At 44.9% G+C, this 18,862-nt stretch overlaps 1 protein-coding gene across 1 annotated transcript in view; it reads right to left on the bottom strand.

The window, feature by feature from the left end:
* FAM107B (family with sequence similarity 107 member B) overlaps positions 1 to 18,141 on the bottom strand; it is a 124,865-nt gene extending 106,724 nt beyond the window's left edge. Inside the window, exon 1 of the transcript XR_005565343.1 lies at positions 17,717 to 18,141. The gene's annotated coding sequence lies outside the window, so the exon portion shown is untranslated. The remainder of the gene's footprint in view (positions 1 to 17,716) is intronic.
* Between the last annotated feature and the right edge of the window lie 721 nt (positions 18,142 to 18,862).

Genomic DNA, 18,862 nt, shown 5'->3' with positions numbered 1-18,862 from the left:
ACTGTGACCCTCTAACAGTTCCTTATCCCCAGTCACTCTGTAAATGCACCAGTCTTCATGACAACACAAGGACAGCAGTGAGGGGAAGGTAGGGGGAGAGGATGGACTGCCCTTTTTGGCTGGTCTGTAACCATAAATTTCATCTTGAATTTATGCTATAGGAGCCCTCAAGGAAGGTTTCTCGGCCTCAACCACTCTGTTCCCTTGCCTTGTTGTAGCCCTGTCACTGCATCTCTGGCTGACTCAGGATTAGGTCTCCCATATTTTCAGCTGGGGTTTGCCAAAAGGAAAACTCCTCTTTGTGGTTTGGGAAGTACAGTGCAAGGACGATGGGCAGCTGCAGCAGTGATGGCTTGGACTTCCTGGACACCCAGCACCCAGATCAGAGGGGCTGCACTTCTCTGCTGGCATTAAACAGAGAAATGAACCAAAGAGCCTTGAAAAACTCCTTCATCTAAACATCACCAGTGTTGGTAGAAATACGATCTAAAAATGTTCTGCTTTCACAAGATGCAAACAACAAGCACAGCCCTGCGGCGCCTCAGCACAGGGGCTTGTCACGTCCCCCCTTAATGGGCACGTTCCTCCTCAGTGATTTATCCCCAACTCTACTCCAGCCCCCCTCTGTGCAGGTGGCATGTGGAGGGGCTGAGCTGTACATCAGCCCCGGAGCAGGAGGCTGAGTACAGCAAGCAGCACAGCAGGAAGCACGCAAAAACGCAGACCACAGGAACGATATCTGGGGAAAGACATCCCCACACTGAGGGTGTATTAAAACCTGGGAGCCAGGAACAGCCCATGTAATGTGTGTCTTGGGGGAGGACACAGCTGCAGTGGGAACATGGTTGTTAATATTGCACGACTCATTAAATGCGTGTTACATTGGGTAGTAGCAATGTGGAGATGATTACTCCCTCCTTTATTGCCCCAGGAAAGTCATCTGTTCACCCACATGCAGGAATGCAGGGAGTTCATGAGAAGAAAAGGTTTAGGGACTCCCTGTGTCCCTTCCTGCAAATACATCACTGTCTGTCCGAGGGAGACAGCACCACCACTTCTCACACGGACATTTAAAACTTTATAGCAGCAGGAGTGCAAAGGGTTGGGATTTCATAAACCAGCTCCTGACCATGACAAGCCTTGGCAGGGCAGAACTGGTGATGTGCTCCCACATGTGGGCACTGGCCAGGCCGCTGGGCTTGGGTCCCATCACACTCCTCCCACACTCTCCGTGCTCTGGTTGCAATCAACACCGGTCTTTCTCTCGACCTTGGTCAAGAGATTTTCTGGTCTCTGCCTATAAAACCCTCTGAGGGAAGCAGGACCTCACTGCCCTGGACCAGGACAAACACTGGTGTAACCCTTCAGTCCCTACGCCCATGGTTCACAATTGGTTTAAGCCAATCTAAGACCACACTGTCACACAAAGATGTGGTCCTGCCTACTCCCTGCCCTGGTTGCATGTTTCTGCTTGCTCCCTTGTGCCAGCACAAATTGTGGTGCAGCTACCAGCAAGTTGGATCAGTTTGGTGGATCATTTTTCAGCCAGATTAGCAGGCTGACCTGCCCCACTGTTTTGTTCCACAGCTGCTAGCCTGGCACAGTGGCAGTGTCAGGAATGCACAGCCAGAAATGGGGTTGGGTGGGATGGCACAGCAAAGCAGGACTGTCCCTTTTGGCAGCCAGGCAGAGCTGGATTGGCTTGAACTCCTCATGAAAACCTGCTTTTAATTTTCCCTTTGGTAAATACGAATAATTCTGTTTTAATGGGGAAGTTGTGCGGCTCCGTTGTGTTTCGGAGTCAGTCTAACCACAGCATCTTTCTACAGATCATAACCGAGTTAAGTGTGTTGAGCAAATAATATTTCAGCTGCTAATAGTTGAGTCAACAGCAGGGTGATCACGATTTAATCTTCTATTTCACAGGGGGAGACTGCACTGCTATTTTACAAAGCCTTTTTCATCACAATAGGATTCCCTGAATCAAAGGCTTGCAGGTGTGATTTTTGGCTGGGAACAAGCAGTTGCATTCCTATCGAATGTATTCTGCTTTCCAAGCACAAATAGACTTCAATTCCTCGCATTCGAGAGAATTGTTTTCCAGAAAAGGAAGGTGTTGCCTTCCCATGAGTTCAAAGGCCCGTCAGGAATGTGGTGGTTAGGATGCTGCTAACAAGGAATCTTTCATTACTAGGGAACAATTCCTAGAAGTCAACCGAGTAAAAATGCCTACAGGAGGCTCAAACTGGCAGAATTTAGAGAAAGCAGTAAATTCAGCCATCAGCAGTGAGAAGGCTGCGTCTCATTCTCTTTTTTTGCAGAAACTGAATAAAAACCCTCACACTCCTTAGCTCTAAGCAATGCCCCTTTCAAATTTGATGGAGTAAAACAGACATCTCTTTCAAAGACAAGCTGAAAAGCTGCTGAATTTTCTTGTTGGTCTTTGTGGAGACCAACACATAATAATCAATGGCTGTGCTCTTTGGGAGGTTAGATTAGATGTGCATAAAGATTCCTTCTACCTTTTCAGGTTATTCATTTTGTCATATGGATTTCTTTCAGAGTGCCTTCTTTTCATTACATCAACATTCTGAAATGGGCAGTGTTTTCTAATTCTCTGGAGTACTTTGCATGACCATATCAGCAGAAATGAGCAATTTTATCCTGCAGGGATGTGGGAGTACCATAAGGGAGAGGCTCACAATATGCAAGATGTAAAGGAAAGCAATTCCTTTCCCAGGAATGGCAAGTGGTCAAACCTTTAACAGCTAGCTAGGGTCTGATTTCAAATATCTCATGAAAGATCAGAGGAATTTGATACAAATTAATTTCTTGGGCATTTTAGTATTGACACACTTCCTTGCAGAATTTACACAAGCAGTGGACTGAGGCCAACAGGTCATCTGAGCCTGCAGACTGCCTGCCAGGGCATATCCTGGATTAAGGTAGGAAGGTGGAAATAAAAGGATGGAGCAATCCTCCAATGTGGGTGGGATTTGTCCATATGCAACCTTGCTCTGTGGGGAAGCCATTCGCCCCAACCTTTTTAGGACAGCTTCTTATCCTTAGGTTAGGACAGACAAGTTTAGAGAGCAGGGAGCTCAGTGGAGCACAGAGCCTGTATCTCACCAGCTACTGCTGACCACAGTGAACCTCAGTGTTTGCACAAGGCAGAGCAGAGCCCTGTTGCAACACCTGCCCTGTCTGTGGGGTTACTGCAGTGGGAGTGCTCCCTGCCCCGCCCAAACCTGCTCCAAATCTCCGCATTCCCAGCTGTGGCAAGAAACTGGGTATACAAGGAGCAGAGAAGACAAACAGAGAGGGCAAGAGTGCAGGTAAGGGTGAGGTTGATCAATGAGCCAAGCTACAGACCAAAGCTGTGAGAGAGGTCCTACCCCTGCAGCAGAGGGCTCTGGAGGGGAGGAAGACTCTGTTGAGGAGGAGGACAGGTGAGCATCTGCTACACAAATCTGAACCATGTGCTTTTTGCATGTGCTGTTCTGTGAAATCTGGGTTGAAAAAGGAGATGGTCCAAAACTGGAAGAAAGTATCTCTTTGTAATACACGTGCAATCCAGATGTGATATCCAGAAGGAACAGTCACCCTCATATTCAGCAGTACCTGGTAAGCTTGGGGTACTGACGTTGCAGACTCTTCTCTGTAGAAAAGGTTTTTGCAAATAGAGGGTAGGAGATTTTTTTTTGTGAGAGTCTCCTTGAAGTACGGAGAAGGAAAGTGATCTTAGGAAGTGGTCCATAAGCTGAAAAAAACCCGTCACGCTCAGTACTACATGGTTTTTGCTTAGAGAGCAGAAGGAACTGAAGAGAAACCACTAGTGGAGCTGTAGCAATTTGGGGGTGCAGCTATCAGAGCCACTGTAAAGTGTCTTAATATGGTGGGAAGGGGGACAAGAGAGGGGAAGGGGAAAGGGAAATGAGTTGTTGAGAGGGGGAAGCCACCATTATTTGCTTCTCTCAGCAAGGCAGGGCTTAATGTCTTCTGCAGACAAGGAAACAGCCCTCCACCACTACCTTTTCCCAGCCCACGCTCACAGCAGATAGCAGGGTAGTAAATCTGTCAGTCCCTCTGCAGAGAGACGCCTCCCCTCTGCATTCCTGTGCAGACCTGCAAAGGATTATTAGCTGAATATCTCCCTTTGAAATCAAAGCTAAACTTCCAGAGCTCCTAATCTGACCCTGGCACTGTATCAGCTGCACAAATCTCCCAGTAATAATAGACAGGATATGACATAATTCACAGTAAGGAAAACTCTGAATCAGATCCCTGCATCCCAGTTACCTGGGAGATTCCTTTCCAAACATCCCCCTTTTGTTTTCAAGCCAGTCGAAGGACCAGGATAAAAAAGAGGTTAAAAATTAAAGTGGAGTAGCTTACCTCTAATTAATTGCTGGAAAAAAGTTGCCTTGCCATGTTAGATTGCCCACGTCCCCTGAAAGACCCAGAACATTAATTGCACATGTTCACCACACTCCCCCAGGGTAAGAAGGAAGATGATGGGATGCCAAATTCCTGCATCAGTTCAGTAATTCTGCTAAGCTGCTCCTTATTATTTCCCTTACAGACCCAATCTGCCACGTAACTGGCTTGAGTTCTTTACCCCCAGCTCCACCTGCACTGAGCAGGCTGGCAGGAGGAGTGAATCACAGCGCTGGAAGATACATACCCATTATCTTATTACCCTTTGCCATCACCAGAAGTCCATAACGTCTGAGGTCCAGAATACACTAAAAGCCTTTGAACCGATCATTTACAGAAAATCATCAGCTTTGTTGTGGTTGGGTATTTCTAGAGGTTGGCAGGTGTCACACTTCTGATGCATTTTATGATACAGCCAGGAAAGTCAGAAGAACAGAGCCTAAATACCCTCTGGTATGAAACATCAATACTTTATTAAGCCATATTATGAAACTAGAGCTTTCTGACATATAGTCATGATGAATATTAATAAACTTATTAGAGCTGATCCAAGTTTTCCATCTTGGCTTTTTGCTTTGTTTTGTTTGCCAAACAACAACAATAAAAATTTCTTAAGCAGAAACAGAAACAATTTCAGGCATGACAGATGCTTGGGCTTTGAGATAATGAATAAAAGACTGAAATTACAAAATACATATTCAGGTCTCTGTGCTGCTGTTGTTCAAACCACACTGACTTCGGGAGGAACAGGAGAGGAAGAAGGATAGGACAGGTTTCAGTCACTTCCCAAAACTTGCCTCATTTCCAGCTTTTCAGCATTAACAGAGTTTCTATTTCCCTCCCAACTCTGCCTTCCTGCTGGCCATGCTCTCAAGTTGTGATTTCTTGGAGGATAGGCTGGGTTGGGGACTCACATCCCTCTGCACTTAACTCTTACCCTCCCAGGAGTCCACCACCTCTGCAGCTGAACTTGAATGAACTGCATTGGATCTAAAGCCATCAGCAAAAACAGCTCACGAAGCTCATCAGCCCAAAAATCTGCATTATTTGTTTGTTTTGGAGAGACTGGGAAGGAAGTGGGGGAGCAGTGTCCTCCAGATCCCATATCTGGCATTTCTTGTTATACTTTAAACAGGTTTGCTAAGGCATTTCAAAGGCCAGGTTAAGTTTTACAACAGCAAATGCACTTTAGGGAGAAACATTAAGAAATAATAGATGAAAGGTAGGCTCAGAGGAGAGGAATGCAAGGAGTGTGGAAAAGAACCGAGATGCCAGACCCACATAGCTGTGACAGCTATCAGAGCAAAGGGGGAAATCACAGTGACACCATATTTTGGAAAAGAAGCCCTTCATGAAAAACTTGTCAGATTAGATTAGACTTCTTTCCTCCAACACATTGGTGCATCTTGGAGAGCAGCATGGTTTCTTTAAATAACCTACATGTTTTACATGGTCCTGCAGGTTGGGGAGAGTGTTCAGGATATGCAAAAACTCACTCTGGGCTCAAATACTCCCCCTTTGCTGGAGCTTGGGTGCTCATGCCCCAAGGGCAGGTAGAGCCAATGGCCACTCTTGCTCCTGCAGGACAGGGAGATGAGCAGGAGCCCACCAGAAGCCCCCCAGCATTTCACCCTGTAAAAGGGAGGAGTGGCGGCACATCTCTGGGCTGAGTGAGACTCCACCTTGGTATGTCATTGTGAACTAACATGACTGTAGCTCTGTCTAGCACCCAAAGCAAGTCTCCTAGAAACAGCAAGCTGGGTTCCAGATGCTTCTTTATATCTGAACATTTGCATTCCTCCCTCTTGGGGTTTAAATCTAGCTGAGCTTTGCAATCAGCTTCAGCAGAGCTGCCCCTTCTGACTGTCCTTGCAGCAAATGATGAACCTCTGACATGAAATAGCTCAGCATTTGCCCATTGGAGGGCAATATAATAACCAGCTCACTCAATCCATACTTTTTTATCTGCCTGTTCTTCAAAGCTGAGCGAAGCCTGAGCTCACACCTTGCCAGGCCTGGGCAGCTAATCCCAGGATATTCCACTCTGGATGGTGTTTATTTTATTACTTCCGATGGCAATGACAGCTAATGAACCAACACGTGGGTGAGGAGAGAGGGAGAGCTGTTGACTGCGGGACAGGGAAACACCCCCTCTACCTCCCCACATCCCTGCTCCCCCTTCCTCCAGACCTCTGCTGCTGCAATGCCTCTGATTTACAAGTCTCCCATCTCAAGGCCCTACAGAGAGTACCAGTGTCCTGTTATTTTTGTAAATTTTATTGACAAATAATGCCTCTAACCAGGCAGATCTAAGTGAGATATTATGCCTGTTGTCTGCATGTACAATTCTGCTGATTTTGTTGGAAAATCAAGCTCCTTCCTGTTACTGGTAACATTTGTTCTTTGGCTGAGAAATGATGGCTGAAGGGAATGGAAACAATAGGATTCAATGAGCATTTGCTTCCAGGGGGTTTCTTGCCAATGCAATTCCACAAGCAAAACTAACAATGCTGAAAAATTACGTAAGTGTTAATATTATCTCTGAGAAGAAGTTGAATTGCACAAGCCTGGGGGAGCTAAAAGAATGGTTTAATTAAAATCTGCTTGTGTCTGCCTTCTTCCCTACATGTATGAGCAAAGCCCACTGGGAAAATCCTCCTACAGGAAAGACAAATCCCTCAGAAAACTGGACAATTCCTGAAAAAATCATAGCCAAAAAATAAGGGCAAGAAGTTGCCTAAGACCACAGCCCAAATAATTGGATCCAGCCCCGGCTGTCCCTGAACTGGGGCAGAAGCAGCAGGTGCCTGTGGGCAATTACTGTGACTTTCAGAGAGAATCTTGTTGGCACAAAAACTCTCTTCTCCTGCTCTCCTACCTCACCTATTCATCCACTTGTATCTATCATCTCATGGCCATTTTTGGACCCTAAATACTTTTCTTTTTCACCACTCTGAGCTGCACGTGAACAGACTCCTTCCTACTAGTGAGATTCTTCTGCCAACGGATGGTGACTCAGCACAAATAATTTTCGTTTACTGCTTCAGTTTATTGTTTTTGTTTCCTGAGAGATGGTTCTTCCACTCTTCCCTTTCAGGAATTGTGCATGGTTTCAGACCAGAGGATTTCAAGATCTCTGAGATTTGATTTTACACAATTTTCTGTTGAACAAAGTTATAGTATCAGATCTTGTATTGCTGAATTGTTGTGTAATGAAGACAAGCTTATCTTGAAATTATGAGGTTGCAACATCTGAAATGATTTATATGACTATATTTGGCTAATAAATGAAAAATCTATCTTTGTGTGGTTTTTTTAATTATTGATTTACAAATGTCATAATTTTTAAAAGCTGCTAAGGGTGGAGGTTGTGCATAATGGGAATTTTATGGCACCAGCATAATGAATATTAGATGCTTCTGTCAAAGGATCATATCTGATTGAATAATAGCAGAGAAATGGGAAGAAAAATTTCTAGGTATGTCCTCCAGGGAGTGGAGAAAAACATAAGAGAAGGGCCTGAAGCTCACTCAGGTTTTGAAGCTGAGTAGAAGGAAGCAGAACTGAAACTGATTTTTGCATAAAACATATTTGCTACAAACATCTAGAAGGCCTTGTCCCTTCTTGGCAGGGAGACAGCTGGCACCAAGAAGGTAAAATCTTGCTCACAAAAATAAATTTAAGTCTCAAAAATGCCCCACTTGGTGGGAGATGGGCCTCATCCCATTCAGGTATCGATGCTTTTCTGGATCACTTGAGTGCTCTCCCTACTGAAGACACCAGTCAATCCTCAAGAAATTGTACCAGTCATCTGAAATCTCATTGAGCTGAAACCTGGACATCAAAGTCACAGTGTATTTAAATACTTTTCCTTTTTTTCCCTGGAAGGTTCTAGATCACAGAGTTGGGCTATGGAAGATTTAGATCTACCACTGAAACAAGGTCCTCCACTATTACCAGTTTCTATTGCCCAGTTTTGGTTAGCTGGGGTTAATTCCTGTGGATGCCAAGTGAAGGGCTCACGTTCCTCAGCAGCAAGAAACATCTGTCCAAATTTCATGTTAGGTGCCTAACAATTCATTTGGTCTTTTGGCATCCAGCCACTGTTTTTCATAATAAGCCAAAGGACAGGCCCACATTGTGTTAGCAAACAGGTCAGACAGACCTTTTCACGAATCTCCACTATTAAGATCTGAAATGGCAGAGCAAAGGACATGTGGTTTATGGATGTCAGTCTAAATCTCATTCAACAACTTCTACTCACTGAATGATTTGTTAGGTCTGTTTATATGCCTGTGCTTAGCTTTTCTTCTTGGAGCCAGGACAACAGCAGGGCTGGAGGCAGCTTTGTGTGTGTATAGGTGAGAGGACTGTCCTGTCCCCAGAGAAGGCACGATCTTCTAGCCACAGCATCTGTCTGCTCTGTGCCAAGGTAGGAAAGCTGAGGGCCCCTTCTGCTAGTGCTGTGGCATTGTCCTGCCTAATTAAAAAGTTACAAAAGAGCACTCATTTAAACAGAGCAGCTGGAGAACTGTGACTGCTGGTGTATGGAAAAGAGGGTGACAGAATAGGGCTACATTCAAAGTGTATAGCTGGTCCCAAATCACAACAACCTACCATTATTCTCAGCCCTTACCCAACATAAAGCTCCATGTGCTGAAGCCTGCAAAGCTCAAACAACAGCATTTTGCATGTGATGCTCTGAAATCAACGACAATCTCCATTGGGATGGACCCAGGACATCAAACACTTGGGTCTGGCTGTGCCCAGTTGTTTCATTAGGGGAACTAATGGCCTAGATGATTTGGGGGTTTTGGACTGTTGGCATACTATTCGTGGTCTAAATGTTTCCATTAAAAATAATCAAGAAATAAAACCTTTCTTCTTATGGTTTAAATAAGACTTTTTTAAAGGTCAGGATTTAGATGTGCTGGTTGGGAAGAGGCTGAGTGCCTCTTCATTGTAGAGCTGGGCAGCTGCCAAGCCATCAACTTTAAGATCAATATTTTGTGTTAACACCCAGCCCCAGTGCATTAGGTATTACAATACCTCTAGGTACAACAGTGCTCAACCCATGGAACAAATGGGACAAATGGCTATGGAACAAATAAGAAAAATAGAAGCAAAGATAAACGTTGTCATGCCAGAAGCATGTCATGTCAGAATGATTGGACTCTGAAGGTCCTGAAATAGCTATATTGCAATCTGTTATATCTGAATATAATTATATATCTATAAAGATACACATGGTATATATACATATTTATATATATAAAAATAAGATTTATAAAGTTTTGGATTTCTTGAGCTCCAAGTCTCTGGGCCAGTATAATGTCATGTTCATGTAAGACTTGGTCTTGATTCACAGGTAGTCCCTAAGGTCTGTGGTCTAAGGCTGGACAGTGACCTCCTGGGGGGCTGGTGAGCAGTTTGGTGCTGCTGGATCAGGCTCCTTAGGTACAGAAAGCTTCTTAAGCTACTAAAACTAACCCCAAATCCAGGATATTGTGAGGGACCAAATCAAAGGCTTTCCAGAAGTCCAGGTAGATGACATCAGTGATTCTTCTCATGTCCACTGATGCAGGCACTCCACCAAAGAAGATGACTTCCTTGGCCACTTAGTCAGGCACAATTTGCCCTTGGTGAAGCCATATCAACCTTTCTCTTCTGCTTTTGCTGCCGGAAGGGGTGTGGCCATGGCTGTACCAGATGGGAAGAGTGCTCAGCAGCCAGCCCTGGATTGGTAAGAAGGCACAGTATTGACAGAGTTTGCCTTATCAATGACATAAACGCTGCCGAGCCACAAAACAGCAGAGCCACGATGTGTCAAGTCATAAATAACTCATCGTGAGGAAAGTGTGCACCGTCTGGGCAGGGAGCCACAGCATTCATCCTTAGATACCCATTCAAATCAGCTCCATTAGTGTCATATTCTTCTGTAATTACTCCATTGATTCAAACTGCATCTTATCTCCCCCGGAGAGCCGTGAACACCCTTTAATTTACTGAAAGGAGGATACTTCTACAACATTCACACTGTGTTCAGAGCAAGACTATGGAGAACATGCAAACAGGGCACGAACACCTATGGGGGCTGAACCACACTGGTTCTGCCGGCGCTAAAGTCAGCCAAAGCCAAAAACTGAATGCCAATGCGATGCCAGTGTTTACTTACACAGCAGCATCTCAGGACCATCCTGCTCACCAGAAGAGTGCAAGGGGTATGAACTCTTCAATGACCCTGTGCTGTTCTGTGTTGGTGATGAAACCCAAAACCTGTCAAGTTTCATGCGGTCTCCAATTTCCTAGGGGAGGTTTCAAAGTGCTCCTATTACAATATCTTGTGTTCAGAAGTACCTTTCATGAAACTTCACAAATTCCCCTAATCCCCTTTAAAAGAGAGTCTTGTGACTTCCAAGAACTCCCTGAAAGCTACACTATTTCTATAATTATTGTTGGCACAGAGGAGGATCATTACTACCAAGAGCTGTTGGAATAGGTTTCAGGGTGAGAGAGGACATGAAGGAAGCTCTTGGGCTGTCCCTCATCACTGTGCTATGCAGGCGATGTTGTAAAACAGCAGCTGAAGTGCACCTGCATGACCTCTCTGCAAACAATAATCAGGCTGACGCAAGCTGAGGAAGGAAGAGGTAGGAGGCAGATTTAGAAAAAAACAAAAAGGACTTCTTGTCAGCTAGAGGAAACTGCACCATTTTGGTTGGGGTCACATCTGGAACAGATGTGTATCAGCTAAAGGAATGCCATGTGAAAGATGAAAGGGAAGGTTGCTGGATGGGGAATGCTGCAGGCAGGAGAGGGGTAGGCTGTGCAGAGAGATGCCAGTCTGGTACCAGCAGCGCTGCTGTGCACAGCACAGGGGTCTCTTTGATCAGAACCTGCTGCTTCCACCACTAGGATGGATTTTGTTTTGCATGTGTGCAGGCCACAGAAGAAAATGAGTTGTGCATTGGCCAGTATGAAGGGCTCCGTGCACTGCCATTACCTCTGTGTTTGTGTGGGAGTGGAGAGCAAAGAAAAAGTGTAATGAGAAAGTCTGGTTTCACTTAGGTGCTGTTTATGTTGAGATTCAAGAACTGCCGGCCCACACACACTCCCTGCAGACAGCTGCCAGCTACAGAGTCAAGATTAAGAGGGAGAGATGAAGGGGAATGTTACAGTAGCAGATTTTGGTCATGAAGAACAAGGAAACAGAGTTAAAAAGAAAAGAATCCTGTCCAAGTACTCTCTGAAGCCTCTTGGAAGTCTGTGGCCAAGTCACCAAGGCCATAACCTCCCAACTGAATTTGCCAAAACATTAAGATGTAAATGTAATTTCAGTAAATGACACTGTTTTACTAGAGGTACTAAGCTCCTGCAAATACTGGGGGGGCCAAGGGTGTTAATACTCCTCTGGCAACCACAGTGGTGGTTGAGCGCCCAGCTTGAGCACTTTGAAGGGATGGGGTTTACTCTCTGGATTTATTTGATTAAATTAAAGCAAACTTGCACCAGAGTAAGATTGGGGAAAATAAATGTAGCTTTTCCTTGTTGTGCTGGAGGAAAGATTATCCCTGTGCAATTCCTACAGTCCCACTGATAAAATGACAGCAAACCTCTTCTGTTGGGAGGGCAGAGTGAAACCTTTGCCAGGGTAAGCAAAGGAAACAGCTCAGCATCAACCAGCTGCTGTTCACCAAGTAATGATGTTCACTTCCTGCTAGTTTTTAGCTGCTAACTACTCATCAAATTACTTCACAACTTCCAAAACATACTTGAAATGCTTCCCTCAGCACTTGGACACTCAGGCCCACAGGGTCATCCAGCACCTTGGGAGAGGGTTTGAACGCAACCACTCTTGGCTGTTTTCCCAGGTGAGCACAAGAAGTGCCAGGAACCCTCCCAAGGATTGTGTCCCTAGGAACTGGTACTACAAAACTGTGAATATGTGTGAGTTTAACTGTGAGAAGTCCCATTATTTTCAAGGAACTCTTGATATATTCCATGTATTTATAGAGTTTACCTACGGGATGTAATTTCAGTGTAGGGTTTCAGCTGGTATGTTTTCTCCATCTCAGCTGTGCTCATCTCTTGCAGTCCTGTACCTCCATTCAGTGAGCACTTTCCCCTCCTGTAAATGTGTGACATGTTGTGATCAGGTCTGTTTTACAGCTGATCTGCACTGCTATAAACAATTGTGCAAAGTGTTAAGCAGGGAGGAATTCAGCTCTCAAAGCAGTGCTGGGTTAACATTTGGACTCAATGACCTTAGAGGCTATTTCCAACCTTAATAATTCTGTGATTCTATGATTCTAAGTCCTTGATGCAATGCATTACTTGAACCCATTAGATATAAACCTACACACTGTCCAGGGAAAGATCCAAAGAAGAAAATAAAGATGATAATAGAAATTGTACTGGGAAATTGAAATTACATGTTTGAATTTGTGAGTCTGTCATTATTATCTTGGCGATAAGGTCAGTTCTGGGCCAAAGGCTGGTAAAGTCATTGGAAGTTAGCATGGTGCCAACAGCCTGTCTGTTGATATCCACATTCTTGAAAATGAGCTTCACGAGTCAAATCCACTGTCTGCTTCTCTAGCCAAGCAACTAATCTAGGTATCAAAAAGGTGCAGGTGAAAAAGATAAAAAGCTGCACATTCAAGTTTTAAAAGTAGCTGTGGGGTCCTCTAAAGGGTTCTATGTACTCTAAAGGTGTGACTGACACTTTACCTAGAAAATTGCAGGTGAGACTGATTTCAGTGAGGCTCCCCAGGTGCAATGGGGAACCTCATCAGACATATCATTCCCAGGATCTCTCGTTTAAGGTCTCAGCTCCTGATTTTCTGATGGGTCAAACAGCTTGAAAGGGAAGAAATAATTCCATGATGCATCAGACGGTGTTTTTTGTTTCTTTTGTTTTTGAAAAGAACTCAATCTGAACTCCGAAGGTCGAAGAGTTCAAGTCTGGTGAATGATACTGCTAGCAGAAAGGGCCACTAATGTGCTTTTGTCAACATGAAACATTTATTGGAGTCATAGAACAGTTGTTGGCTCAGAACAATAAGACTTTCTTCTAAGTTTCCACCCCAGAGTTTATCAGTTGCTAAAACTGGACTTGGAAAGAAAAGATGGGAAAATTTTTTCATGTTCTAGCTGAGGTTGAAAAACCAGTCAAGCAAGTTTCCATGTTTAGTTCTGGCAGCTTTGATTTATGGCCTTCTAAAGACTGATAAAGACTCTCCAGGCAGCACACAAAATACAAAAGAATTAATTCTTTACACATCAGAATCAGGACCAAGATGCAAGATGCTGAGAACTTTATTGACATTTAATCAGGCTTTATTACTGAGGCAACCTCTAAATATTAAAATGACGGTTGGTTATTTACAAGCATATTGCTGTCATGGTAATTTGTGGCCAAACAAGTCTAACTCAATCTCTTTGGTAATTATATTCAAATCTAATTTTTGTTGGGATCATGTTTATATCGGATTTAAGGTTGGCTCCATCTGGAGCAGATGCAATCTTCTCATAAAAGGAATAATTGATCAAATTCTGGATTCAGTTACATGCATGCGGTTTCACTGTAATCCAAAATATGTGACTACATGTCCCAGTGGGGTGGGTCAGCTGGAAGATCTTGTTAATTAGTATATTATGAGTTCAAATTAGAATTGTATGCTGCTGTTAGTGAAAAATGGACTCATCCTCTGCTTGAAAAGGATTATGCTGACAGGTAGACAGCAGGTCTCTTGCTGCTGAAAGTTTCCAGCGTATTTGTCATTACCCCCTTGCTGATATAATTTTGAAAATGAAAGAGACAGAATACTGCAAGAGTTTTTCTTGACATTACTTCAGCTTTTGTTGAAGAATTTGATGGAAGAACATGAATTAAAGGTCTCCAGGTTAGGTCTGTGAGATTCCTGTGTTGACATAGGACATTTGCCTTTGCCACTTACCGAGTATATGTTATTTTAACTTATAGATTTCACCATGATTGCATGGGAAAGAGGACAAATTCTGTCTGATTTGTAGCTGAAGAAACTGAGATACAAAGGGAAATTCAGATATGTCAAAGAAGATGGAAGCTTGTGCCTTCTCCATGGGGCCTCACTGGCTCATTTAATAATGTTTGGATATTATTATTTTAGGACAGGCGAGAGCTCTACTTTGGGGACTGAAATGCTTCCAGTCCCTGTTTTCCATCAGCTCTGTGCTTTCTCCCCTTCTTTCCTCTCCATCCTCCCACCAAGGCCACCTACACCAAGCTCACAGAGACCCTGTGCTCCTCTTTCTCTCCTCATGGCCCATATTTCCCCTCAGTCCCTTTCCTTAGATATATGCCAGACGTCCTGTGTGCCTCTCACCACCTTTTCTCTCCATCTTCTTCCTCCCTCTCATGCCAGGAGCTGTGTGTGGTCCCCAGCCCACCACATGCCATGACCATAACCTCCCTCTCTCTTCCCCACTCCCTGACCCAGTCCCCTTGCTGGGACCCTCTTCTCCCTCTCTATACTTATCATGTTTCTTCCCCAATCGTAGCAGAAAGTCTAAACCCTTGAGTATCTCCACAGGAGATACTTTCATCCTCACACACTTTCATCCTCAATGCATCAGAGTCACATCCTGCATTCCTTCTCCCACCCACTGCACTCCTACCTCCAACCAGAGCCTCCATGAATAGCCCCATTTTCTTATTTTACTTCAATTATTTATTTTGTTTTTACCTGGGAAGGCAATCATTGAGGGCACTAATATTTCAAAACTGGTTGTGCTGATGGGCAGAGCTGAGAAAAGGCACTGCTCTGCTTTAAGGCACCGAAAGCTGCCATTTAAGCAAGTCTCTGAAGTGCAGACTCTCATAGAAAAGCTGGATGTGGATAGTCAGACACCAGCACCTCTGTGGGTCTCTTGATACTCTCTGACATGCCACCAGAATCTGCTCATCCCGTTGGTAGCAGAATGCCCTGACAGCCTGGAATTGATCAGATGTAACATCTAGGTTGTGTGTGCCATGGAGAGAGAAATGCTCCTTGTGTGTGGGACTTTGAGTGTCACCAACCTTGACAGGAAGGTCTCAAAGCTGAGGGGTAGCAAAAATCTCAATTCCTGTTCTGACAAAGAGTTTCCTCACAGATCTCCCCAGTGACAGCATACTCATGAGAAGTTGTTCAGCAGGAACTTCAGGGCAGGACCACACATCATCCTGACAGATGTTTTTGTAGCTTGTTCTTAAAAGAAAACCCTAAACCCAGTGATGTACTACCTGACATGGTGTCTTGGGTGATTGAATTTGAATCACCCAGACTGTCCAGCAGGGTGAGGCCCATTCCTGATTTCTCCTCTGATTGCAGATTCTTATAAATTCGCATTCCTGAATTGGACCATGTGTGCTCCTAGAGAAACCCCTGACACAGGTGAGTCAGCAGAATCCCTGCTCCACCACTGCAAAGGCATGGCAGCATCTTTGGATCAGTACAGTGTCAGCCCTTCAGCCTTGCCTGTTCCAACACCATGGACCTGTGGAGGTTTGAGATGACTGTGCCTAACATAGGGAACATCTTCTGCTACAGTGGATGATCATGGCATGAGAGAAGTGTTGACAGCACAGAGAAGAGCAGCAGGTGAGCAAAGGCAGGGTGAAGTGGTTGGAAGGGAGCAGACAGGAGAATAAGGAGAGGAGAAATTGTCACAAAATTGTTGTAAGGCCAAGAGCACAACTGGCTGTGTTGTTGTCTCAGGGACAGCAAAGAAATGCCACACTCTGACCCTGATTCCTTGTGCTTATAAGCAGCACGCATGCATCAAAATCTATATATCATACAACCACAGAAACTGTGACTGGAAGGACCCTCTTGAGGTCTTTTGTCCAACATTTTTTCAAAGCAGGTTGGCTGCCAATGGTGCATCATTTCAGCCCTGGTTTGTCCAGCCAAGTCTTGTAGTCCTCCAAGCACAGCACCCCCATCACTTCTGGGTGACCTCTTCCCCATGTTGTACTACCCTCCAAGCGAGAAGGCCTTTCCTAACATCCAACCTGAACCTCCCAAGCAAAAAAAAAAAAAAAAAAGAAGAAAAAATGAAAGTGAAACCACAGAAATGTGCTGGTGAGTGAGACTTTGACAGCATCTGCGTGGGCTCCTTGAATGTCAGCAGGAGTAAATATACTTGCTTCATCTCCAGATAATGGCCAGCTAGCTCTTCTTCAAAATCTCGCATGAAAGAGATCCCAGCACCTCCACAACCAAATCTCCTTTCTACACTGAAGCAAAATATTGCTCTTGGGCAGTTCCATTCTTTCCTTATATTCCACATGAGGGCTGTGGTTGATGGCAACAGGACTGAGGAGGTCTAAAGAGACCCCAGCTCTGACAATCTCAGCACAACGCAGTTGGAAACCCTGATTCTGATAAATTTCTTAATTCCAGCAGATATATCTCATATTAAATCTTTTTCTAGCACTTGTTCTACAAGAAGGGCAGATATTTTTGCCAAACACAGTACTACCTGATTGCGAAGGGGAAGCCAAGAGCAACACTTAATATATGTGCTTTGGAAGGGAAATTGGAAGAGGAATGGACTACTAAAGTAAAGCTGTGGTATAAAAGAAGTTGAGTCACACATGTGGCTTCTATTCTTCACTGTTTATTGGGGGGGGAAAAGCCTGTGATCTCCAGTTACCTAATCAAGAGAAAATGAAAACAACACTGTTTGTCCATTACTATCCATTATTTTAGCAGTAACAATGGCAAAATACCCAACTTTGTGATCTTATTAAAGCAAGAACAAATTGAATTCATCAAAACTCCACTCAAGACCTTACTGTTGCCTCCAAGCACACACAAGCTAAAAATAAGATGGAAAAAGGATTGTGCAGTCACTGGTGCCACAGCCTTTGGCCACCTGGCTGAGGTGGCAAAAATGGAGCATTCACTCAGCTCAGTGGGAAAAAAAAGATGCCTGTCGTTTTCAAGGGATTTTGGATCAGGTCCAAAACAAGTGAGGATCACCAAAATACAGGAAGACAACTGATCGAAACGTACCGTAAAAGTGCCCGGTATTTTTACAACCATCCCCTAAGGTTTCTGATAATAGTGTGGGAAAGCTATAGCTGTCATATTGCATTATTTTAGTAAGAACAGCCATTAGTCCCTTCCTGACTGCATGCTGATCGATACAAGATAAATGCTCCTATGGATTTTTTCCCGTCCCTTTCTATACTTTGTTAAAGCGAGCCAATTCTCTTACCTTGTTGGATAGCGACTTCTAGAGCACTCACCTTTGGCACGTGGATGATGGATGGCCTGGGGATGTGAGTACAGAGTGCAATAACCTCCTGGCTCAGCTCATTTGCAGCAAACACCGATGACTCAGTGGTAGCAGGCGCTGCCTGAGCAGCAGTGTGATTGCTGGAGTTGCTGCTTGCACGGCTGTGTTTTCCAGAGCATTTGCTGGCTTTGAACATCTCCTCGCTGTCCCTCTCTCCTCCGTGCCTGATGCTGCTGGCTGCTGTTGAGGATGGCTGCAGGCACACTGCTGAGGCTGCCTCCGTCTTCTCCTCCTCCATGGACACAGGGCTGGCGTTGGGCTGCTCAAACGGGGTGTTTTCGTGTGCGTTTCCGAAGCAGGTGAGCAGGGCTGAGCAAGGGAAAGGATGCATCTTGGATGTCAGGTTATCGGATCCGCTTAGCCTGCTTTCCACATCCACATAATCAACAGGCTGCATTCACATCCAGAAGAGAGCCCAAAATGAAAGCCCTGGCATAACGGCATTCCAGCCTTCCTAAGAGAGAGCAACCCCTTTGCTGCTGTCAGGAGCATTCAGAAGTGGGGTACTACCACACCTCCTGCTCTGTCCTCCACCGAAGTCAGCCCACTATCTCCTCACCGCCTCCCATTCCTATTGTCTGCAAGGCAAAGAGGCACAATAAGAACGTTTGCAACCCTTGCATGCTCCTGCCCGGAGCTGTCAGCAGCTGAACAAAGCCCTCACAATAGCCCCATAGCCCCGCCAGGCTACGGTTACAGGAGCGGACACAGCAGCACCCGGCGGTCCCCAATCAATAGTGCCGCGGCCTCAAGTTACCTGGCGAAAGAGGCAAAAAGATAATGTAGCCCGAGCTCTGCAGCCATAAGAACATCAACACGTGTATCAGTGTCATCATAACAATAGTATAACTGGCTCCAGTTACACCGCTCGGGTATTTGTCAGCGATAAACCCCCAAATCGTTCATCTGTCACTGCCTTAGATCAAACATGTGCTTTCGTGCTCTGGCTGGGCTGTTCATTCTTGAGAAAGGAAGATGAGTGGCTGGTTTGGTCAGGGAGGTGAAGATGGGGTGCTGTGTGGGCATACCATGTCCTGTCCAGCACACACTCCTACAGCACAGGCAGGATCCATCCCCACAGCTCCTCCTCCAGCCA

Source organism: Pipra filicauda, unplaced genomic scaffold (genome assembly GCF_003945595.2).
Source record: "Pipra filicauda isolate LSUMZ 115617 unplaced genomic scaffold, ASM394559v2 scaffold119_size3216105_pilon, whole genome shotgun sequence".
In the NCBI taxonomy this organism is placed as follows: Eukaryota; Metazoa; Chordata; class Aves; order Passeriformes; family Pipridae; genus Pipra; species Pipra filicauda.
This window is presented reverse-complemented; position numbering and strand designations above follow the sequence as displayed.